The sequence below is a fragment of the Ceratotherium simum genome, chromosome 13, assembly GCF_057802395.1.
Source record: "Ceratotherium simum simum isolate JZ-2026a chromosome 13, ASM5780239v1, whole genome shotgun sequence".
In the NCBI taxonomy this organism is placed as follows: Eukaryota; Metazoa; Chordata; class Mammalia; order Perissodactyla; family Rhinocerotidae; genus Ceratotherium; species Ceratotherium simum.
Window position 1 is genome coordinate 21,761,968 of NC_141912.1, and position 26,043 is coordinate 21,788,010.

Consider the following 26,043-nt stretch of genomic DNA (forward strand, 5'->3'; position numbering starts at 1 on the left):
TGTTTCTATGCTGAGTCAAAATGTCATTTTAGAAATATTTCTCCTCTCCCCTCTTTTTTTTTGTTTTTTTTTTTGCTGTTTTTCCAGTCTAAAATTACACAGTACAATAGTGTTGTGGGGATCCCTTTATCAAAATCATCTTTACATTCTAGCAAAGAAATGTTGCTTCTCCCCATACAATTAATACTTTTTGTGATTATCTGTATTTATTAATAAATCACACTAAGATCTGGATTCCTTTCCCCAGAAGAGATCAATTACACAGACTATAAGATTTAGATATATTTTGCAAGATTGATGCTTAATATTTTTAATTAAAAGTAGTGAGAACTGACTAGCCAATTTGCTTCAAGTGAGAAAACTAAATTATGGTTGGATGATGTGATTAATAATAATATCCAGACCAAGGCAGGAAATTATAAGGGTTAGAACGCCTTTTCCCTTTGAAACAAAAGCCCAGTTGCAGAAAATCTTCTTAATTTATTTCCCCCAAAAGTAGGAATCCAGACAACTATTTGGAAGAAAATATAATATAAATAATAAAAACAGATATCCCACAAGTAAAACATTTTGGGTAAAACTATTAAGGGTTTATATCTGAATTTTTAACTATCGTTTAGGGAAAAACAAAGCAAGGAGAAGGAGAAATAGTGAGAAGGAAGGATAAAAGAAAAAAGAAGATGTTGACTAATCTACATGTCATTTTACTCCCTGAACTCTTGACGTGTTATTTATTTATTTTTGTTTGTTTGTTTATTGCAGTAACATTGGTTTATAACATTGTATAAATTTCAGATGTACATCATTATACTTCTATTTCTGCATGTATTACATCATGTTCACCACCCAAATACTAATTACAACCCATCACCACACACATGTGCCTAATTATCCCTTTTGCCCTCCTCCCTCCCCCTGTCCCCTCTGGTAACCACAAATCCAATCTCTGTCTCTATGTGTTTGTTTGTTGTTGTTATTATCTACTACTTAATGAGTGAGATCATACTGTATTTGACCTTCTCCCTCTGACTTATTTCACTTTGCATAGTACCCTCAATGTCCATCCATGTTGTCACAAATGGCTGGATTTCATTGTTTCTTATGGCTGAGTAGTATTCCATTGTGTATATATACCACATCTTCCTTATCCATTCGTCCCTTGGTGGGCACTTAGGTTGCTTCCAAGTCTTGGCGATTGTGAATAACGCTGCCATGAACACAGGGGTGCATGTGTCTTCACGCATTGGTGTTTTCAAGTTCTTTGGATAAATACCCAGCAGTGGAATAGCTGGATCATATGGTAGTTCTATCCTTGATTTTTTGAGGAATCTCCATACTGTTTTCCATAGTGGCTGCACCAGTTTGCACTCCCACCAGCAGTGTATGAGAGTTCCCTTCTCTTGACATCCTCTCCAACACTTGTTGTTTCCTGTCTTGTTAATTATAGCCATTCTGACGAGCGTGAGGTGATTTCTCATTGTAGTTTTGATTTGCATTTCCCTGATAGTTAATGATGTTGAACATCTTTTCATGTGCCTGTTGGCCATCTGTATATCTTCTTTGGAGAAATGTCTGTTCTTGTCTTTTGCCGATTTTTTAATTGAGTTGTTAGTTTTATTGTTGTTGAGATGCATGAGTTCTTTATATATTTTGGAGATTAATCCCTTATCAGATGTATGGTTTGCAAATATCTTCTCCCAATTGTTAGGTTGTCTTTTCGTTTTGTTGATGGTTTCCTTTGCTGTGCAGAAGGTTTTTAGTTTGATGTAGTCACATTTGTTTATTTTTTCTATTGTTTCTCTTGCGCGGTCAGACATGGTGCTTGAAAATATGTTGCTAAGACCGATGTCGAAGAGCCTACTGCCTATGTTTTCTTCTAGAAGTTTCATAGTTTCAGGTCTTACATTCAAGTCTTTAATCCATTTTGAGTTAATTTTTGTGTATGGTGTAAGGTAATGGTTTACTTTCATTTTTTTTGCATGTGGCTGTCCAGTTTTCCCAACACAGTTTGTTGAAGAGACTTTCTGTTCTCCATTGTATGTTCTTGGCTCCTTTATCGAAGATTAGCTGTCCATAGATGTGTGGGTTTATTTCTGGGCTTTCGATTCTATTCCATTGATCTGTGTGTCTGTTTTTGTGCCAGTACCATGCTGTTTTGGTTACTAAAACTTTGTAGTATATTTTGAAATCAGAGAGTGTGATACCTCCAGCTTTGTTCTTTTTTCTCAGGATTCCTTTAGCTATTCGGGGTCTTTTGTTATTCCATATAAATTTTAGGATTCTTTGTTCTATTTCTGTGAAAAATGTTGTTGGAACTTTGATAGGGATTGCATTGAATCTATAGATGGCTTTAGGAAGCATGGACATCTTAACCATGTTAATTCTTCCAATCCAAGAGCACGGAATATCTTTCCATTTCTTTGTGTCTTCTTCAATTTCTTTCAGCAATGTTTTATAGTTTTTGGTGTGATCTTTCACCTCTTTGGTTAAGTTTATTCCTAGGTATTTTATTCTTTTTGTTGTAATTGTAAACGGGATAGTATTCTTAATTTCTCTTTCTGCTACTTCATTGTTACTGTACAGAAATGCAACTGATTTTTGTATGTTGATTTTGTATCCTGTAACTTTACTGTATTCGTTTATTACTTCTAAAAGTTTTTTGGTGGATTCTTTAGTGTTTTCTATACATAAAATCATATGATGTGTTATTTATGTTTAGGTGGACTATGTTACCCTTGTTCTAGGAAAGTACCTTTTACATATATTATCTTAGAGTAGTTATGAATAACATCCCACTTAACTCCTTAGCGTTTATTGTTTTGACTGATGACTGATGAATTGTATGGTTACTCCTCTTATTTTGAGTGAACTCCAGTTAAGCATATATTAAATAAAGCAAGCACCTAGAATTTCAAAAGTCACCATCCTTGGGACACAGGGAGATAGGATGCAATTAGGAAAGATGAAGATGATGGTAAATCTCTAACCCTCGTAGTTCATTTCAGATAATGTTACCATTGAGGAAGACTATAGCTACACCTCAGTTACGTGGCCAACATTTGTCTGTTGCCATCATTATTTGAGATGAAGAATTTTGTTGTGGGTTCATAAGGTTGGAATGAGTCATTTTCAAACTTCTATTTTAGGAACAAGAAAAATTTCCTCAGGCTTTTGTTATTGTAACAGTTCAAGGTAATGGTTACATTAAAGAAGTAGCAATTGGGCCCTCTTTATGTTTTCTGAGGGTGAGGAGAGTAAAGTCAATTCAGGAAAGTGGACATGGATTTAGGAAGGGATGAGATTAGGGGAAGAGAAAGAGCTAACGCAAAAGAGCAGAGTAAGCAAATTAAAATTTAGAGCAAGGAGTTGAGTTAATGCTATAGGACTCAAGCCAGAGGGGTCAATATTTTAAACATTTACTAAATCAATAGAGTAACTTGAGTCCATATGATATATTGTGAATGATCTATAATGAGATCTCTACCCTATATAAAAATACTTGTGCCCTTGGACAAACAGAGTCATCACGAATAATGTGAAGGAAGTGTACTGATAAAGAAGGAAAAAGTCACATGGAACAACTTTTAGATTTTCATACCTTTTTTTTTTTTTTTAATTCTAGGGAGGAGAGATGGTGGCTGTGAAAAATGGCCCAAAGCAAGCCAACAAGCTGAGAACCAGCTGGGGCAGTCTCATTTCAGGATAGCCCTAGAGGTGCCATTTGATTATAGATCATTACACAAATAAATGCTAACTGGAGGGAGCTTACCATTTCATTTATTCTCACTTAACCAAACCAAATGGTAGGCACAGCTGAGAGGTGACTGTCATCCAGGAGGGATTCTTTTACGTGGTCTTTAAATGCTACCACAGAAGATTGCTCAAGTAACAGTTACTAGCCACTGTTCTAGAAAATTCCTAGACAGAAGTAGATAGTGCCTGATTCTTCCGCCTCCTGAGGTATATACTAGTGACCTAATTGAATACATTAGAAACTATGGAACGTTTAAGAGCATGAGCTTCAGAGATAGAGACCTAAGTTCTAATTTCAGCTGTGCTGATTTCTGGCAACCTGATTTTAGCTAAAATTGCATAAGTTCTCAGATTCACTTTCCCCATTTAGGAAATGATTCGAGGGTTGTTGTGAATGTGAATTAAGCATAGATAAGACTCTTAGCCTAAAACCTAATATATAATAAGCACTCAATAAATGATAGCTATTAGTATAAAAACTAACTTTAGTTATAATTCTTCATTACATGAGACATTTCAGTAATTTCATATTATACCTGGGAAATTCCCAAAATCCTTAATAAATCCCTTTCTACCTGGCACCTCACGTACCTACCACCCCAGCCTCATATCTTGCCACTCTTTCCCTCAATGAACCACATTAGTTTTCTTTCTGTTTCTTTGGCACAACATCTTTCCCCACTTCAGAGCTTTGCACAGTTCTGTTCTTCCTAGATCAATTCTTTGCCATTCTTTTCTGGAGAGCTGATTCTCATCCTTTAACTTTCACCTAAATGTACTACTCCATAGAGATCTTGATTCCCCCTGCCACACTCTGTCACCACACATGATAGTTCTCCTTCATAGCATTTATCAGTTTGTAAAAATACATGTAATATTTATAGTAGGATTTTTAAAAAATATGTACCTATCCTGCCAGCCTTTAAGTTCTAAGAAATCCAGGACTTTGGTTTTCTGAGCACCACTGCATACCCAGTGCCAAGCACAGTGCCTGGAATATGGTAGACCCTCCCCAAATATTTGCTAAATCAACAAGCCCACTGACCTAAGTCACTGGAGTATAATTCAGGGACACACTTATTCTAACCTTTATGGTCTGAAAGAATTACCACAGTTTCTCAGTGTCTGAGTATATTACGCAGGCCCCACTCCCCCAAAAATGCATCTATTGAGTTTTGGACAAAGCACATTCCAGAATTATTAAAACTTTGACCTCTCTCATGTTTATGTGTTTAATAAATATACCAATTTTATTATGTTACCATTCAAAAAATACTACAAATATTTTTATTTTTATATGCCTCACTTAGTAGTTTTCCTGTTCAAATATATATATGTACCTGTGTGTGTATGTGTGTGTAGAGAAAGAGAGAGAAACAAAGAGAAAATGTGTGTGTATACAAAACTCTTAAAAAGCCACAAAATTAAACAAGAAAGTTGGTGGTTTCTATCACAGTTATTTTTATTCTAAAGAGCATGGAATATCTCCTTTCTCTCCTATTCTACTCAAAGCCCACTGTGACTCTCTGCAAGCACTCTTTATTTAATCAGCATTAGAATCATATGACACATACCAAGCTATAGTGCACTTTCATATAGCTTCATTTTCTTTGCTTTACATAAATGCCCCATGTGGGAGGGTGGTGTTCTCATTTTCCATGACTAAATGTCACATTCAGTGTAATGAAGAACACAATTTTGAACACATTTCCAGAGAGAACCTCTCATTTCATATTTTTTCTCCTACTTAGTTAAACTAAATTGCAGATCTAGTTGAACAGCGTCAGTGATTCTCATTCTAATTCATTAACAATGGTAAATCAAAGAGGGAGCAAGATACTCTTCCTTTAAAATAGAACAGAGCCACTTCCAAAGGGTAGGAGAGGAAGGCAGAGAAGGGGCTCTGATAATGCCCATCCAAGGCATATTCACTATGGAGGAGAAATCATACAGGCAGGGACCATGAATAATAATGAGCATAGAGCAGTGATTAATTCAGAGAAGGGAGTTAAACTAAAGGGATTGCACCACTTCAAAGTATTGTCATGGAATTGATCATTGAAGATCGTCAAAGATGCTGGCTTAGAACCCAGAGCTCCCACCCATGGGGTCACTTCTAATCCTTGTCAAAACTGAGAAGCAGAAAAAGATAGTATTTGCTGCTTCACCACCCCCCTTCAGTATAATAAATTAATCCCTCCAGTGAAACCAGTTCTTAAAAATACTTTATTTATCCTAAGGAGCAAATGACTTAGCAGCTAAAATGATACTAGATGTTACTACTTCTATCACAACTATATTACTAGACTCCTACCACCATTGCTACTATTACTTCTACTACTGGTACTACAGCCACCATGGACACAAAGGGTGCTCACTGCATGAAGGTGATACACATGCATTTACACACACACACACACACACACACAGATAAATCTGTGTGTATATAACTAAGAGTATTGTTCACTTCCACTTTCTAAAAAGACATTTATAAGATAATCATAATAACTGGTATCAGCATAATGATTTACGGACTAGTATGATTATCACCCTATTTGAGGTAATACTTCATGAAGTAGGCAGTGCTGATTTTATATACCTTTTATAACAAAGGAAACAGAAAGATATGTCCAAAAAGAGGACCAACATATTCTGCCTCAAAGTCTGCTTCTCTTTTTCTCTTCTAACTGATCCCCTCTTTGAAGAAATCCCCCCGCCTTATGAAGTAGGGAGGAATTGCAGATACAATACAAAACCTTCCCCCTACCAAATACCTGTGAAAGTGCAAAATCAAATGCTTTCAATTCTGCCCTTTATCTCCCACTCTAAAATGGCAAAAATAAATGTCAGCCTGAGAATTGTGTTTCCTAACATATTTTTGGCCCAAGTCAGATAACAAGATTAATAGAATAAATAGGAAATTATACTTTCTTATTACTAAGTGCAGGGAGAGAAAAAAATCAAAAGTGAAACAAAATATGAAGCAAAGAAACATACCCACACATGTGAAAACTTGATAGAGGTGAAACTAGAGAGCAGTAGGAAAAAGACTCATGTTGCTAGGAAAATTGATCATACAGATGGAACAATTACAACTTGGTTCCTACCTCACACCATACAAAAGGTGAAATATAAGTGGAACTAAAACTTTAATGTGAAGACCAAAGTCATTCAGCTTTTATCACAAAATAGAAAAAAAAAATATATTGTATGTATATGGCCAGTAAATGATTTTCTGTTAAAACAAGACATAAAAGTTAAAAACTAGAAAAACAGATAAATACAGTTGCCTACACTAAAAGTAAAAACATTGATGAATTTGAAAAAGTTAAAAAAGACAAACTCCCATTTAGAAGAATATTTCCACAACTGCCTCTTCTACAAAGGATTAGCATTCAGATTATATCATTATCTTCTCCAAATCTGTAATAGATACACAATCATTCCAATAAGAAGTAGGAAATTATTAAGAATAAGCACCAGCCAAGTGAGGAAACTCAATTGGCTAAAAGAAACAAAAACATGCTCAATTTCATTAGTAATCAGAGAAATGCTAACTAAAATACTGAAACATAATTTAACATCTATCAGAACGGCAAAAGTTAAACTTGTTTGAGAAGACATAGAGAAAGGGGAGGCTCATACCCTGATAGTGGGAGTTTATATTATTAGTTTAACTTTCTTGAAGAGCAATTCTGATTAGTTTAACTTCCTTGGAGAGTTAATGATGTGAATAATCTTTGATCTTATAATTCTAGATCATATATATCTTAGAGAAACATGTATGTATGCACAAAGAGAATATCTACAGCAGTATTGGTTATAATAGGAAAAGTAACAGAAGTAATTTAAAATATTCAATGATAATTTAAAAATTTCTGTTATGTATACACAATGAAATGCTAAATAAAATCAAAATGATTTAAACAGAACTACACGTATTAATATGAATAATGTCAAACATATAAAGTCAAGTAAAGAAAGCAAACCAAACGAGAATATGTACAGTGCATATGCATTTTTATAAATTTTCAAAATTTGCAAACCACTATATTGTATGTGGATACCTATTTATATAGTAGTAGTTTGTAGAAATGTATGACAATAACGAGCACCAAATTCAGTGTGGTCTTTGTCTCTGAGTAGGGAAGAAGTAAATTTATACTGGGTATATAGCGACCTTCAAATGTTTCTGAAATATTTTGATTCTTAAAAATGTGTGAGGCAACCACAGCAAAACATTAGGATTTGAGAGATCTGGGTAATGGGTACATAGATGTCATTTTGTTATTTCTATGCTTTTCATATATATGAAATATCTCCTGATATAAAATGAGACAAAGGTTAAAAATATTGTAAAATAAATTGGATTAATATCACAACAAAATAGAATGTGCTTTTATTTTATTAAATATTAAAGTATCTCAATTGCACTATCCCTGTCCAATCCCTAAATATTTCATAAGGAAATGCATTGTGTAAATTTGAATTACATAAATATAGGATTATTTTGCTCCTAGGGGAAAAAATTCAATTAACTTGATGTAGGAATGTCAACATGCAAATTAATGATGTATCCATGTCTTACATTACTCCAGACAAAACCTAATTGCTGCAATGGGCTGGGCCAACTAACCTGCCATCTACACCCCAAAACTTTAGTTGATCAATTGGAAATATATAACTACCAAAACAATCACAGTAATCCTTACTAGACCAAAAGATAAGCCTATGCATTGTATTGTGCTGCTAATCTCTTCTCAACCCTGAATTTGGATTGCACCCAGGAGCTTCAAATTCTTCATCTTCTATGATGTGGATCTCTTTCCTTTGTCCTTGGCCTTGGAGTTGGTGGTCAACCTGGCAGGTGGCATCCCAGATGGGTTATCTCAGTGTATCTAAACATTTTTAATTTTTTAAAAATTTTCAAAGATAGATCTTGAAGAAGTATAGTGACAGTTCTTCAGAAAGTGGTTTTTATCTATCGCGTGAACAATATTGGTGTTTAGTTTCCAATTTGGTCTTTAAATCATCTTATCTAATCCTCTGAGCAGCATTCTATGTATTTTTATTACTCTCATTTTATAAATGAGAAATCTCTGGCTCAGCTATATTACGTGACTTGCTGAAGAAATGACAGAGTTTTGATTCAAATGCAGATCTTCTGACATTCAATTACCCAGACATTCTCTCACGCCAGACTGTTTGCCTTAAGGGTCAGGATTAAACAAACTGTTCTATCAATCTGCTTGAGCTTTTAGGAAAGTCGTACGCCAAACTCATACAATATTATATGAGGAGAGAATCTTGGAAATAATCTATCTTAATTGTCTATTATTTTTATCATCTTACTTTTACATCTGTACTTTCGGATTGCAAATATTACACAAAGCTTAATTAAACACAGATGTTACATAAACAGAACTTGAAAACAAAAGCCTCCGTAAATTCCACTGATCAAAAATAATCAGTCTAAGTAATTTGATGCGTATAACTACACTGCCTTTCCTGAGTATTAACATATTTATCATTAATATTACTATGATCTTTACATATGAATCAAAAATATATTCGTTATTTTTCAAGTTGCTTTTTTTCACTTGATATATCTAGAGCATATTTCACTTGTTCATACATTATCTACTTCATTATTTTAAGGGTTGTGTAGTTTTCATTATTTAAGCTGGTTTCATATCGATGTTTATTTAGATTCTTCTCGTTAGGTGCTTTACTAAGGAAACTACGAGAAACTTTCTTGTAGATGTCTCCTCAAGCATTTGTGGGAATGTTTATGTAGAATAAAATGCAAGAAATAGAAATGCTAAATATAAGAATATAAACATTTGTAATTTTTATAAATAGTGCTAAATTGCCCTAAGAAAAGACTATCCAGTTCCATTAATATTATTCTTTTAAGTACATTTTATCATGCTTCAAATCTTGTGAACTCGAACACCAACAAATTTGCAGCTCCTCAATTATAAAGTGGGAATAACAATGTTTGCTAAATGTATTTCACAGCATTGTTATGAAGACCAAACAGAATACTCTGCATGAAAGCATTTTGTAAAAGCTTTTATTCAAAGCTCAGTCTTTTAATTAGAATAGAGTACCTGAATATGGTAAAAAGTACCTGCATATGGGTAAACAATACAAGCGAGTTTTATAACAAAAAGTAAATGTCCCTTCCACACCAGGTGCCCCATCCATTTCTGTAAAGGAATAGAAATGTTCTGTTTAAACACAGCATAATCATGTATATGTCTGAGTGTGTGTATATATGTATCTCTCTGTGTATGTATGTGTATACACATATGTATATATAAAACAAATTAGATGATGTTTTTGATGGTGTGACAGATTGTATTCAGCATCCATTGTAAAATTCTGATGTGCAGATGTGCAGAAGCTAGAAAGCAAAGGCCTATATTCCGTAGAACTTAACATCTAACATTCCAGATGTGTTTTATTCTCCAAGAGAATGATGCAGTGGGCTGAGATTTCCAAGGAGAAAATGGGGCAGAGTGGGTCTTTGTGCTTTTGTGCTTGCTGCAGAGGAATAGAGTCATGGAGGCCTTTGGTTTTTCTTAGCAGCCTTAGCAGATATCCCTATACCAAGTAACTACTTCCTAAACCTCAAGACTTAGGGCATGGGCGATCCATCATGTTGATGCGGCCTGGTCCTAGAACTGGTAATAAAAATGGGAATCCCATTCTCCTGGCCTTATCCTGGTCATGGTGAGGATAGAGAAATATGGGTGAACCACTGAGTTCCAGGTTAACAAACCAATGGAACTTTTCAAGCCTCTATCTTTTCTTTCCGCCATGTGCATCACACACAACCTCGCTCAGTGTTTAACATTGTTCACTGTTCTATATGACATTTCAGGTTTTTGCACAATTTTAATAGCCTGATATGACTTAATTTAATCTGTACTGATATAAATTTTTCCATCCTTTCATTTTTATGGTTATTGAGTCATTTGGTTGTCAAGAACATATTTTTATAAATATGATATATCTCTCAAGACTTATTTGAATTATACCTAACATTCATATTCTTTTACCTCTGCCATTCTCCTATTCTATCCATATACTGGTTTTACAAATCAACAATTATTTTTTTATTCTAAGATATCTAAGAACTGCCAGTTCGTTTTTCATAATCATATTTTTTACCAAATTCTATTCACTTATTTACATGCTTTGTTGTATTTGCAATTTTTCCCTTATCTCCCTAAGGTTTGTTTGTTTTTTTGTTGTAATTTTTATTAAAATATAATTTACATACAGTAAAATTCTCCCTTTTTAGTGTGCAGTTCTGCAAGTTTTGGCAAACACATAGTTGTGTAAGATACTCATCATCTCAATTAGGAGTCTCATCACCTCAAAAAATTCCTCCTATTCTCTTTGAAACCAACTCCTATGTTCACTCCTGTTCTCTGGTGACCACTGATAGTTTTTTCGTTGCAAGAATGTCATATAAAAGAAATCACACAATATTTAGCCCTTGGAGTCTGGCTTCTTTCACTTAGCACAATGCATTTAAGATCCATCCATGCTTTTGAGTGTATCAGAGGTTTGTTGCTTTTTATTGCTGAGTAGTCATTCATTGCATGAATGTGCTACAGTTTGTTTACTCAGTCCCCAGTCCAGGGATATTGAATTGTTTCCAGTTTGGCCAGTATGATTAAAGCTGCTATTAACATTTGGGTGCAGGTGTCAGTGTGAATATAAATCTTAATTTCTCTTGGGTAAATGCATAAGATTGACATTGTTGGGTCATATGGCAAGTGTATGTTTATAAGAAACATCAAATGTTTTCCAAAGTGTTTGTGCCATTTTGCATCCCATCAGCTGTATATGAGAGTTCTAGTTGCTCCGCATCCTTGTCAGCTCTTGGCAATGTCAGTTTTGTTTTCATTTGTTTTGTTTGCCATTTTAAAGTACTGGTGTCTCATTGTGTTTTTAATTTGTATTTTCCTAGTGACTAACAACATTGAGCATCTTTTTTATATGCTTATTTATAATCCACAGATCTGTTTTAGTAAGTGACTGCTCATATCTTTTGTTCATTATATTATTGGGTTGTTTTTCATCTTCTTATTAAGTTTTGAGAGTCCTGTATATATTCTAAATACTAATCTTTTAATTGATATGTGATTTATATATCTGTGATTTGTCTTTTCTATGACTTGTCTTTTCATTATCTTAGCAGAGTCTTTCAAAGAGCAGACTTTCATATATTTGACAAAGTTCATATTAGCATTTTATTTTCCTTATGTTTTCTGCTTTTGGTGTCACACCTAAGAAATCTCTGCGTAGCCCCAAATCACATGATTTTCTCCTCTGTATCTTTCTGGAATTTTTATGGATTTAGATTTTACATTTAGGTCTATGATCCACTTTGAGTTAATCATTCATATGTGATGCAATGCATGACTTGAGTATTGTTCTTATATGGCTATCTAATTTGTCTACCACCGGTTGTTATTCCTTCTTCATTGAATGTGTATTTGTTGAAAATCAGACCCTTCCTTATGTTTTACAGTCCTGTCTTTATTTTCCTAATAACTGTTTCCTCAGGTGTAAGTCATTATTTTTAGTGAGTTTGGCATTCTCTTTCTTTGTTCTGGTTTTTCATTAATATTTGGTGAATTTTGACTGTATTTTCATCTTTGCAGTTGAGAGTGTTCATTAGATTTTCTGCTGTCCAGTTTTAACAGTCTAATTTTGTGGAGTATCTCAACAGGAGGTCTTCTGGCTATCAATGATTCATCTCAGACATTGCTATCCTCTTTGGGCATATATTTTTTCTTTTTTCTACCACCAGCTTTCTCATTCAGCACTCTCACTGATGATAGACATTCTCATATTGCTGATCAGTCCCACTTCATGCCCCGACTGCCACTGGCTTTCCCCGGGCCCCCTCCAAGTGCCACCTTCCACCACCTCTAGACATAGGCACCTCTGATGCTGTTCCCACTTCCATGATTGTGTTCTCTTGTGCCTTTACCACCACATTTTCTCTCTGTGGGAAGAAAGGCTATTTAGTCTATACTCTTAAAACAAAGTAATACAAATGAATTAATCTTGGAGAATTTCATAAGGTCCAATAGGCTGGTGCAAATCGATGTGTCTCTAAAAGAGGATAAGGGGTAACTACACAGGGAACTGGACTAATATCTAACAACAGAAACTCATTATCACATACCATTAACTGATAATCTAGAAGCCACAAAATCCCTTTTGCTTCATAATTCTCCTCTAGTTTTACTTCTCAAATTTGATGATAAAATATAAAAAGCATAGAACTCTAATCACTTTCAACTGCGTGTCAATTTTTGTAGTAATTATCAGTGCTTACCCAAATAATTAATAACTATTTATCCTGAGTTATGTTAAATTACTACATAGATGACATACTTTATAAACTAAACTCTGGTAAGAAGATTACAATTAAATGCTTATTGATTATGTAATTTTAAGCTCATTGCTAAAAAACAACATTGTTGTACATACTTATTTTTTCCAATTCCTCGTTGTCTTTAAATAACTTAATCAAATACTTATTTAGTCAGAAGGCAACTCATTTAAAAGTGTTTGTTAGAAAGACAATCAATATTTTAAGATAGAAAATTAAGTGAAACTATGAGTATTTCTTATAATTATAATATAACCAAAGTAAAATGCTTATTTCTGAAACCCTACTAAAATGTTTGAGAAGGAACTCTCTTCCTCATTGTTTACGAGATAATCAACAGATTTTCTGCAGTGACTTACTATTCAAGAGTTATTTAGGGAATGTTAAATGCATGAGTAAGATTAATCATGCAAGAAAATGTGATCACTTTCCATACCAGTATGATGTCTGTACATATTAAAATAATTAAACACTAAAGAAATTTTAAAATCTAGAGATTTTTATTTCTACATGGAACTAAACATTTAGCTAAAAGAAAAATATTTGGATACCTGATTTTTGTGGCTATCATTTAAATGATGGAGAAAAAAATTTTGTTTGGGTTATCATTTAGTAGTTCTTTTTTTTTTTTTAAGGAAGATTGGCCCTGAGCTAACATCTGTTGCCAATCTTCTTCTTTTTCCTTTTTCTCCCCAAATCCCCAGTACATAGTTGTATATCATAGTTGTAGGTCCTTCTATTTCTTCTATGTGGGATGCCTCCTCAGCATGGATTGATGAGCAGTGAGTAGGTCCGCACCCAGGATCCAAACCAGTGAACCCAGGCTGCCAAAGTGGAACCCGCGAACTTAACCACTACGCCACCAGCCGGCCCTCCATTTAGTGGTTCTGCATAGAAAATGGAATTTCCTCTACATTACAGCACCCAAAGGAAGAAAATTTTGAGATTTCGGTACAGACCTAACCGGATTTGCCGACATCACCAAACCCGTGCATTATATCCTGAGGAGAGATATACATGAAATGCTTCACATTTGCTGAGATGGTTAAGAAAGCTTGCAGAACATATATCAGAGTTTCTGACTTTATTTTCAGAATTTTACTTTTTCAGGCAAATTCCAATCACTTAAGTCAAGAAACCAAAATGGAGATCAATTAAGATTTCTTCCTGAAACAGCTCAAAAATCATCAAGTGCAAATAAAGAGGGAGTCAGAGAGACTGTGACAGTGAGGCATTGAGATAATGATCTCTCTCTTCTATTCTGAGGGCCTGGCCCAGAAAGCAATGTGTCAAGGACCTCATATTCTAAGTAAGAGATGAGAGAATTCCTCTAACAGACTGCAAAGAGTAAACCTGAATTAGTTTCCCAAGAGCAAAGAGGGCAAATGAAGGACTTGGAATAATATACTCCTAGTCCTGAACTGGAAGTAGCAATTATAGATGCTCTTGTTGGTGATGGAAATATCCCAGACCTTCCATACAACACTTTGGATGAAATTGCAAAAGAGAGAAGCCAATATTTGGGGATGGATCCGTAGCATCTTTGAGCTCGCAGAGAATGGGGAGAGCCCCTGTGCTTCTTGGCTGAAGAAGAGTCCTGCTCCTTTCCGGGTCCCCAGCTGGGTACCCACCAGTCTGCACAAAGTGTTTGGGTTTGGTGGGTGGCTGCAGTGCAAAGACCTGTGATTCTCTAATGTTGTCAGAACTGTTAAGCAAGAACATCAATTGTGTGACCCTGACAGCCACCTGGAGATGAGGAGATGGCTACTATGAATGCTCCAGGGTTCTGCCCTCCTATTAAACCAGAAAGAAAAATGGTTAGAAATTGCCATTGAAGCCATTCCACTTATTAACTCAACATGTAATGACTTTTGTTACTCTTATACTTCAAAATTAACCCCAGTCTAGAGACATAGCTGCTAAAATATTTAAGAGTACAACATTTTATCTTCCTTTTCAATGTCCTTACTTTGCGTCTCCACTATTTTATGTTAGGCACAAGTTGGCCCTATATTATTATGACTTTCAAAACAGCAGCCTGATACTTTATTCAAGTTCATCAGCCGATGGATCCTAAAAGTATATTCGTTTCATAGAATTAGAAAGGAGCATGTGTTTTCTTTGCATTTCTATAAAATAAGAATGAATGTATTAATTCTTCAAATAAAAACAACAAATGGCTTAGAATTAACAGAAAGATGGATATTCATTTTATAAGATTTAGCCTCCAATTACTGTGATGCACCTCCAATTACTGTGATGCATATGCACCGGTAAATGGGCAAAGAGATAAGATTCACAGTGACAGAGAGGGAAAGGGAAATACTCTTACTCATTCAGAAAACATCTGAGTTCTTCAGACAACAACAGTCAACATTTAGAAAATGTGTATTAAATTCTTATGGATTTGTCCGGCTCTGTAACAGTGCTCATTTTACTGAAGGCATTTTGGACTTGAATTTTAAACACTACAATAAGCTTCTCATGAGTCAAATTCTCTTTGTATGACAAAATCTATTCACCTAGATTGCGTTTTTTAAAGTAAATAAGTAATTATAGAACAGAGATCAATTGTTATATGAACAGAAGCAGGTTCCTCAAAATATCGTTGAATGTGTAAAATTAAAAACATGTTATGTACTATTCCTCTTTAAAATTATATTTAAAGTTAATTTTTTTCTCAACAATAAACTTGGATGTTTTGTTATTGTTTGGAATTCCCAAACACTTGAAAATTAATGTATACCATAGATCAAATGACTTAACATTTTGATAAATTCTAGGAGAACATTTAATCTTATGTCTCATGTTATAGTCATAAAAAACTGCTCACTAGCCATCCACTATCTTAACCATACTCTCCACACCAGTGTCAAGATGGGAAGGGCTCTGAGAAGAAAGGTGCAGTTCTAATGTTCTGTTTAGGACCTACTTTTGATTAAAGTATTTCATCCAATGCCAGGAAGTCACAAAGCTTTCCGCTTTCTTTCCTCTGTCTTTTCTTTTTTTTAGGTCCAGTTTATTCTTAACATCCACTAGCTAGGTTAATTTAGCTGTCCTGAGTGATTAATTACTGTGCTCAGAAGTAAATATCCTGTGCCACATCAAATTTCTTTATATGTACTGTGTGTGGTCCCCCTGCATTCATCTACAGATATGTATATGTGGTGACTGAGGAAAAACATACTCTCTCCCACCTCCACTTCTCTTTATCACACAAAAACAATTCCAAGTGAGGACGTATTCCATAATCAGTATAGCGGCAAAGAGGAGAGATTCAATGTGCAAAAAGCAAAAGCATCACAATTAATGGCCTTTCATTCTCTCCAAAAGTATTTTTATCTAAAAACTTTCCTTTTATGTGTCACAACACCTTAATTAGAAGTTGAAAATCAGAGAATAACCCGGCAACCTTGCTTCTCTTTTCATATTTTTAGCAAGCCTATTGAACATTCAGTGACTACCCAAAAGTATTTTAAACTAACGAACAGAATTAGACCATTGCTAAATATTGCCACCAAGACAAATATTGCTAATTATAGCAATATGTGTACTACTCTTGGGAATATGGTAAACTCAAGAGGACAGGATTATTTTAATGATTCTAGATTGACTCAATGGGGAAGGAAATTAGAGTTGGTGTCTTCACTGTAAATTATTGTTTATCACAAAATAGAGTAAGTTAAAGGCATACAGAAGTAATTCTCAGTGTATCTAGTTATAGGAGTGAATCTTACTGCTGTGGAAAGATTGAAATGCATGTTCCTTTGCATAGAAAGACTTCTTGTTGTACAATAAGTGATGTGACAGCAGCAGGAACACTGAAGATCTAACCACTGTCGGACAAAGAAACATCATCAAAAAAAAAAGAGCAAGTCCAAATTCTCTCCCAAGTCACCAAAAAAAAAAAAAAAAATCTAATCTTCATTAAACAAAAAGAAGAGATTTACCACTGGGAAGTGTTAGCCTATATTTGAAATAAGAGATTAGTAAAATATGAATTTAAACATTTTACAGACTGTATAACCCAAACAAAATGGAGAGATGGAGAAATTATGGTGGGCCTGGAAAATTTTAAGGGTGCAGGATAATCTTTATTAGCTGTCCACAAAGATTACATTCAGCATTTAAAAACTTGAGGCTCCACTTTATTGGTCTGTAGAGATGATTTTTCGGCCAACATCCTAGAGACCACATACGGCAAAAGAACTACAGTAGTAAATTATGATACCAGATGAAGTTTCACAGCAAAGGGAGAGTTTTTTGGCAATAGCTGCCTTTGAAGAAAGGCAGTTATATAAGCCTAAACCTTGTATCAAATGAGTATCCTAAAATACTGAGAGATTAATACAACTGCAGGATCTTAAACTGTTAATAAACGATCAGTTAATCTGAAAGAGCTGAAACAGAGCCATAAAGTACCAGGGCTCTTGGGGGTGGGTGAACGTATTTGGGGAAGAAGTGAGGAAGAAAGGAAGAGGACTTATTCAAGAAAATGATCAGATGTAACAGGTCAAATCAGATTATTTTACAGGGATGAATGTCTATTGGGAGAGATTTGGAAACCAAGAGCCAGCAGAAACAGATCTTTTGTGAGACTGGGAATATGAGATTGCAGCGGCAATATCAGGGTTATCAGTTTAAGACACACTTCTTTCTTTTACTTTTTTCATTTGTTTTTCTCTTTGGTGATATACAGTAAACTAGCCAAGTAATACCAACCTATTCCTATAGGAGTCACTAGCCATGGAAACCAAGCCACTCTTGATATAGGGATACCAATCTCTCTTGTTAAATACCGTCTACATATTGAGAGTAAAAAAGAAGGTGTAACAAAATGTCTACTAGTGGAAAGATGAGCTATTCTCCTTTTTAATAATAAATTAACATTTGTGTAAACTTTATACTTGACAAGGAGCTATAGAAAAAGCTTATTGGATTTGAGCTTCATAATAACTCTTTAAAATAAGACAGATTTTATTATGCCTGTTTCACAGATGAGAAAATTAAGGGTCAACCAAAGTGAGGGTAGCTGAGACAGTGCTAATCAAATATCTGTTTATTTTCCAGACTCTCCTGCAGTGAAGTTGGAGCCTTGTGACCCGTTGCGGCTGACAGACTGTGAGCAGCAGTGACGGGTGCTGTTCTGAGCTGGGGCAGTTCCCAGGTGGTGAGCCTTGTCCCTCTCTCTCTTTCCCTGCTGCAGAGTCCTCGATGCCCATGTCGTTCAGATGGCATACCCTCACATTGGTGGAGGCTGTCCAACACACATTGGACAGCATGGGTGTGAGAAATAAATTTTTATTATATTAATCACTGGATTTCAGGGTTGTACTTGTGGCCCCTAGTGATAAATATCCTGACTAATGTAGAAACTAGTACTTGAAGTTGGATGCAGCTGCAGCAAAAATGAAAAATATGTACTATTGGGTGAGTACAGATGTGGGTGGTAAAGGCACCGGTATTAGAGAACGAAAAGGTGGTGGCTTGGGTTAGGGCAACATAAGATATTGAGTGACAATGCCACGTATGATCATATGAGAGGTGAGCCACATGCTTATTGCTTTTGCAACTTAAGAGAAAAGCTTGGAAAGTAGTAATGTGTTTGGTGAGTTGGCTATTATTGGTAATATTTGGCAAGATGCTATTGAGTTAAGTAAAGGAAAAGAACTACCAGCTAGCAAGCAGAAATTAAAAGGAATAGATGAGGGCCGGCCCAGTGGTGCAGCGGTCAAGTGCCCGTGCTCCGCTTCAGGTGCCCAGGTTTCACCGGTTCGGATCCCAGGCATGCACTGATGCACTGCTTGTCAAACCATGCTGTGGTGGCGTCCCATATAAAGTAGAGGAAGATGGGCGCGGATGTTAGCTCAGGGCCAATCTTCCTCTGCAAAAAAAAGAGGAGGATTGGCATCAGATGTTAGCTTAGGGTTGATCTTCCTCACAAAAAAAAAAAAAAAAAACGGGAATAGATGATGTTCAGAAATTCAGCCAAGTAATAGATAGATCAGATCTGGATAGATCAGAAAACCAAGTGCTTATAAACCCCAAGCATGCAAACAAACAAACAAATAAATGGAAATCTAAGTTGGAGAGGTGAGCAAACCAGGGGATTAAAAAAGTTTTGAGTAGAAAAAGTTCTATGAAACTTTTACTACCTGGGACGTGCCTTATGTTAATTGGATACAATGACTCAGGGAAAAGATCACAATTAGGGAATCTCCTTTCCACCAGAGAGGCTCCAGGAAGCCACTATCTTATCCTAGGTATGCCTCAAAAGCAGAGCCTAAGCGGAAGGCCTACATGCAAGTAGTTTATTTGGAAAGTGATTTGAGATAGAAGGAGGGATAAGAAATAAGTCATGGAAAGGGAAAACCAATAGAGAAATGCATTTTGGAGCCAGCCACTGCTACAGACAAATGACATTCAATTTCACATGGTCTTCTGAGATTCACAGAATTCGTGAGAACTGTGCGCCCAGGCAGTAGAAGGTGGGAGACTTTATCCATCAGCTCTCATCCCCCAGTGCTCTATGGTGGATCCATTTACACTCAGTTCTCAGCAATTCTACTGCTGAGTTGTATGTACGTGAGTGCTGAGCAGTCCCTGAGGGTGGTACACGCTGTGACGTCAGAGAACCTGGAACTAGAGCAAAAGATACTTGATCTCAGTCTATAGACAGATCCTGTCTGGTTATACTTGCAGGAAAGTGGTCAAAGCCTGGGTGGAACTGGATGAGCAGCAGTAGTGGGAATAAAAATGAGGCCAAGGTTTGAAAACCGTGCCTCAAAAGAGATGTCCAGTAGAAACTCAGTTGAGTTGAGAGAAGTTAGAATCTAAGCAAAAAAGACAGGGGAGAAAAGAGCAGATTAAGAGCCGTGTTTCAAAAAGAACTTTGTGTACACTTACTGGCCCATTAAACAGACTGAATGCAAATAGATCAGAAAGCTACCAAGTTTCTGGGGGGAAGATATACTGTTTTCCCAAAGAAATCACAAGCCTGAACCTAAATAAATAAATAAATAAATACATAAAATCTCTTTGATACTTGGAGAATTGAAACAATCCTCAGGCTCATAATAATATTGCATGTGGAAGACGCAGGCTGAGAAATTTGTGCAACTAGCAAAGCTGTCATATTGCCCAACATCCGTTTCAGATGTTGCCAAGAAGGTTAATGGAAAAGGAAAAATGTCCCAGAGGATATGGCCAGGGTTCTCAGAAAGAAATGGACCAGCAAGGGAGCTGTTCTCAGAATGAGGAACAGGACATAATCAAGGTATCACCCACGCCACGAAGAAGGGGTCTTTATACTTCCTGCCTGATGTGACTTCATAATTGCCATGGAGCACTGACAGCTGCATCTCCTTCCTCCTCCTTCCCAATGGGATTTATTTTATTGCATATATCTCATTCCTACATCAACATTATATATATTGAATGTGTGTGAGGGAGAGGAGCACAGATAATCTGCCATGTTTCGCCCACAGGTCTTAAGACTAAAAGGAGCGACATCTGGACATATTGAAGCAGATGTGGGACCACCCAAGGATCTTGGACTTGAGCTAATTGCAGTAACTGGATGGAACTTTGGGTCTTCTCCCTCGGGAGGGGTGTGTGTGTGTTCTGTGTGTGGGAAGAGAGAATGAATGAGTATTGAGTGACCAAAGGATAGACTGGCAGAGGCTGTTAAGGTTTGTGAGTATCTCTATGCTTCTCTGTATTCCCCAGCCTTTCTGAAAGTTAGGTTGGAAATATGGAAGTAATTCTGGCCAAGGTAGTGTGAAGGAAGCAAGTCTGATTTCCGATCTCAGGCAGTTAAGACACACTCTATCCCTTCCTCTCTACCTTCTCCTGCCACAGGGAGTGACTTTGGAGGCCATATGTTCTGTATGATGTGGCCTGAGTCCTCTCTTGAATGAGAACTACCCTTGGGAATGGTTCCACCAGAATCAAACTCTGACATGAATGAGAATTAAACTTTTATCATTAAACCATGGGGATTTGAGGGCCTGTCTCTTGCATTAATTACCCTGACTAATATAATAAGGGGACCCAAACTCCAAATTTTTTATTTTAAATTCCTTAATTTTTTCAATTGTAGCAAAGCATCACACTTCTTAATTGAAATTAGAGATTTTGACATCTATCTATCCATTCTTCTACATATCTGTGTTTCAGTCAGACCTTATTCAAAAATCAAATTTGTACTATGTCTGTGCAATCCTGGTCAAACTGTGGAGGGATGGATGGGCTGCTCATCTTTCAAATTTCAGCTCCAGGGTGGCCTCATATGTAATTCCATTCCTGACCCCTTTCTTCCCTCAATAGAACTAACTGCTCTGTCTTGAGTTCCCCACTGAACCATTTAATCTCAAATAAGGGAAACTAACTCTAGATAGTTTATTCAAAATTATTTATGTATTAAAGTATATTAGATAGCTTATGAATCCTTTGGGTTGCAAATACAATTGTAGAGTCAGTACGGCCAAAACCAATGCCCCAAATCACACGGTAGAACTAGTTCAATAGAAATATCACTGCTGCTACTCTAAGCACAGACCCTTCAGCTTCTACTGCCAACACTGGCAATGTTGGGCACTTCAAGGTAATACTCCACACTGTGCTACTCAGGAACTTAGAGCTCCCACCGCCCATAGAATGCCAGATTCTTTGCTTCACTAGCTTCCTCTTCAAAATCTAGCCTGTATCATAATTGAAAAGTGAGGCTGGAGAAGTGAGTAAATGGCTTCTCCAGAGATGAGCGGGAATTTCCCAAACACATTAAAAACGTTCAGGGGCTAGGTGGCCAAAAGAAATGACCAATTTCCACTACAGCCATGTACATACCACTACTGTGGATGGCAACAGGGATGTAATGGACACAATAAATATCTGTAAAATGGATGAAATAATAAAGAATGACCAGGACTGAAGCATTCTGTTATTGCTATTCACACAGCATCATTTTAAATGACACAAGAGTGATTGGACTGAATAGCATGGCTGTACAGCTCCCACGAGTTCAACAGAATTATTATTTCAGTCCCATCCAGTTCGATAGCAATCAAAGCCAGAGGTACAGAGAACGAGCTCCAACTGACACACTCAGCCCGATCCTCTGGACTAAGAGGAGCTCAGAGCTTAATAGGACACTGAAGGAAACTGACTAGGCTTCCACTATCAAAGTGAAGTGGGGAATTAGAGCAATTTTCCTGACACTCCAGGCAAAAGTGGGCCGTTTGCCTGGATTATCTAGGTCACTGCTTCAAACTCGCAGATTCATTTTGCCCACGGAGAACTGTCCTAGTAGCTGCAGGTACCAGAGAGTAACTAACTCAGAAATATGCTCGGGGTAAAAACAGCCTCATTACTAACCATCCCCTTTTAACTACACTTAAATGTCTATGATTTTTGGTCATATTGATCCAGGCTGGATTTAAAAGAGCAACTCTTTGGAGATGGATTACAAATGCCACACACTCTTAACTTGCTATTAGGTTGAAAGCAGAATGTGTCAAGTCAAATGATAAAAAATGAGGATCCGATTCTCTTTCAGGCTGACTTGCAGGATTCCCCCCTGATTATATGGGAATGAATCATCTGCAATGATATTTAGGTTAGTAATGCCATTATAATAAAGTGTGTAATTTAGGTTATTCTCCATTATGTCAAGAGAATTGCCACATACTCACCTCCTTCCCTAACTTCTCAGCTTTGCCCCTGTGGCTCACTCAGGCCACTGTTAATTGACACAATTAAGAGGGAAGATGGATTTGCAGGGCCCAGAGGAGCCACTGGGAGAGTGAGGTTTATGCACTCAGGAGAAGGTTTTATATGCTCTCCAATGACTTCCTTCCTGATACCCCAGTTCTTCTCTATCAGTGAAAAAGCTAGCGCAGGCGAGTAACCAACAATATTAGTGTTACTGAAACCAGTTTCACTCATTTTATTTTTATTTGTTTAAATCGGGCACCATTTTAGGCTCTGGTTTCCTTCTAAGGGTAGAGCTATGGCTTTAGACTTGGCCAATTCTCATCCACTTTCCCATCAGTTTGTTTTTTCCTCATTATTTTCCTATACTATAATAAATTAGAATAAAGTATCACGAAAATCCAAAGTATTTTTGAGAATAATTTTCCCATGCTGAGAAAGGAAAAAGATACAATGGAATAGATAAATTTCCTTGATTATGTAAGGAAAATTCACATCTATTCCCAGTAAGTGAATTTAGCTTTTGAGACACATATAGCACTTTGCCTTAAAGCTGGCTGTTGAAATTCTTATTTACCAAGCAACCACTTGATCCATCCAGCTTAACATCTTAACTAAGGAAATCAAAAAAACTTGGAATTAAGTGGTTGTTTTTCACATGCAGAGTCGGAGAACAAAAACAGGGAGCCACATCTGTACTTATTTTAGTTCTGTAAGTCTTGCGTCTCTTCTTAGGAGATCAGCACTAGCAAACTGCTGTTCACTGGGATAATTATACAGTACTCTGAGCAGCGAGCATAATAACACTGTGAGTGTCCAAGGGTTTGAACAATTTGGACTGATTTTGTATAGTGTATAATTTACAGTAAAGATTCAGAATGTCTTCTTTTTTTCTTTTAAGAACAGCTTCCATCCTTTTCCTCTAGATCATTATACATGGAGACACGTATTCACAGTCAAATTTGATACAGATAAATCTAAACATCTGCAAAACTAGAATAATTTTATTGGCACTTACACAGTGTTGTCTCGGGCCATTTCTGTCTGTGATCGGCAGAGCCCTAGAAGTCAGCTGAAGCTCACCCACACCTAAAACTCTGTCTAAGATGGGTAAACTGACATCAAGACTTTAATTGTTAAGAAATTAGTTAGATAATATGAATGAGAAATTTCATCTAAAAATAGTATGTAGAAACCAAAGAAATGCTTAAATGTATAAAATAAATGAATAATATATTTAGCTATACATAGGACATGATGATATTGCAGTAACAACAAGGCAAACGAATTTTTTAAAAGCACACTTCAATAAGCTTCACTCACATGTGCATTCATTCAGTCATTCAACAAACAACTGTTTGCTTTGGGGAAAGAGGAGGCACTCTAAAGAGTGCTGGAGACTACATGGCTGAACTGTCCTGTAAATATATATAAAAAGCAAATATAGTAGCAATCAATATTTTTAGGACAATATGGAATTTTACCTCTTTCATAGCTAATCAATTTATATTTGTTTTTCTATTAAGTTATGATGTTTGAAGAAGTCCAAGTCACATAGAAAGTATAGTATACAAATAAAGCAAACAACAAGAATATTATACTGCCTGAAGTTAATTCACTATACCATTGTTTTGAGTTAATTATAGCAACTGTTTTAACGGCCTACCCCACTTCCTAATAAAAAACTAGCTAGCCAGGAATTTAGACATACTTATAATAAACTTGATGAATATTCAATTACTGAAAAATTATTTTTCACACTGGATTTATCAATTTGAAATTCTCAAGATTAACTTCAGAAGTTGATTTCTTAGAATCGTTGTTTGGTGCTTTCTAAATCTAAAAATAAGTTTCTGGAAATAAAGAATATAAACAACCTTGAAAATTGTAATCAATATCTAATGTTTCCTTTCTTTCAAACTGATTAAGATTTAGATACTTAAGTGGAGTATGATATAAGAACGGAAGTGTTGAAATGGATTGCGTCGTATAATTGACATGATAAAGCTGATAGCACAAGAAAAGGATGAGATGAATATATTTTCACATATTTTATTAAATATTTCAGATAAGCAAAAAAGGCATAAAGAATTATGTAACAAATATTTGTGTATCCACAACTGAGCTTAAGAAATATTACAATTGTAGAACCCCCAGGTATAACACTTATGATTGCATTTTCATATCTTCCTACCAATCACTGACATTTATTTACTTTTTAAAATAAATATACTATTTTTACAGCAGTTGTAGGTTCACAGCAAAACTGAGTGGCAAGTACAGAGAGTTCCCATATATCCCCTGACCCCACACATGCACAACCTCTTATACAATCAACATCCTGCACCAGAGGGGTACATTTGTTACCATCGAAGAACCTACACTAACACATCATTGTCACCCCAAGTCTATAGTTTGCATTAGAGTTCATTCTTGGTGGTACATTCAAAGTGTTTTGACAAACATATAATGACATGTATCCGCCAGTGTAGTATCACACAGAGTAGTTTTACTGCTCTGACAATCTTCTGTGTTCTGCCTATTCACCATCCCTCCTCTAACCCCTGGCAACTACTGATTTTTTAACTGTTTACATAATTTCGCCTTTTCCAGAATGTTATATAGTTGAAATCATACAACATACAGCCTTCTCAGATTGGCTTTTTTCCAATTAGAAATGTGCATTTAAGCTTCCCCCATGTCTTTTGGATTTTCTACATAGACTATCGTGTCATCTGCGAACAAAGACAGTTTTATTTCTTCCTTCCCAGTCAGCATACCTTTTATTTCCTTTCTGTCTTATTGCATTAACTAGGACTTCCAGTATGATGTTGAAAAAAACTGGTGATAGAGCACAACTTTATCTTTTTCTTATCTTAGCAGGAAACCTCGGCATTTCTCGCCATTAAGTAAGATAGTTGTAGGTTTTCGTAGATATCCTTTTTCAGGTTGAGGAAGTTGCCCTGTATTCCTAGTTTGCGAAAGGTATTATCATGAATGGGTGTTGTATTATATCAAATACTTTTTCTGTATCTATTGATACAATCACTGATTTTTCTTCTTTAGTTCATTAATATGATGAATTAAATTAAATGATTTTTGAATGTTGAACCAGCCTTGCATGTCTGGAGTGAATCCCACATGGTCATATTGCA

The 26,043-nt window shown here is 35.9% G+C and overlaps 1 long non-coding RNA gene across 2 annotated transcripts in view; it reads left to right on the top strand.

Moving 5' to 3' along the window:
* LOC147915389 (uncharacterized) overlaps positions 1–21,182 on the top strand; it is a 167,487-nt gene extending 146,305 nt beyond the window's left edge. Inside the window, exons 3-5 of one of the 2 annotated variants that reach the window (XR_015553995.1) lie at positions 18,248–18,347; positions 20,334–20,453; positions 20,665–21,182. This is a non-coding gene — a long non-coding RNA (uncharacterized LOC147915389). The remainder of the gene's footprint in view (positions 1–18,247; positions 18,348–20,333; positions 20,454–20,664) is intronic. The other variant, XR_015553994.1, reaches the window with a different exon arrangement.
* The last annotated feature ends 4,861 nt before the right edge of the window (positions 21,183–26,043 follow it).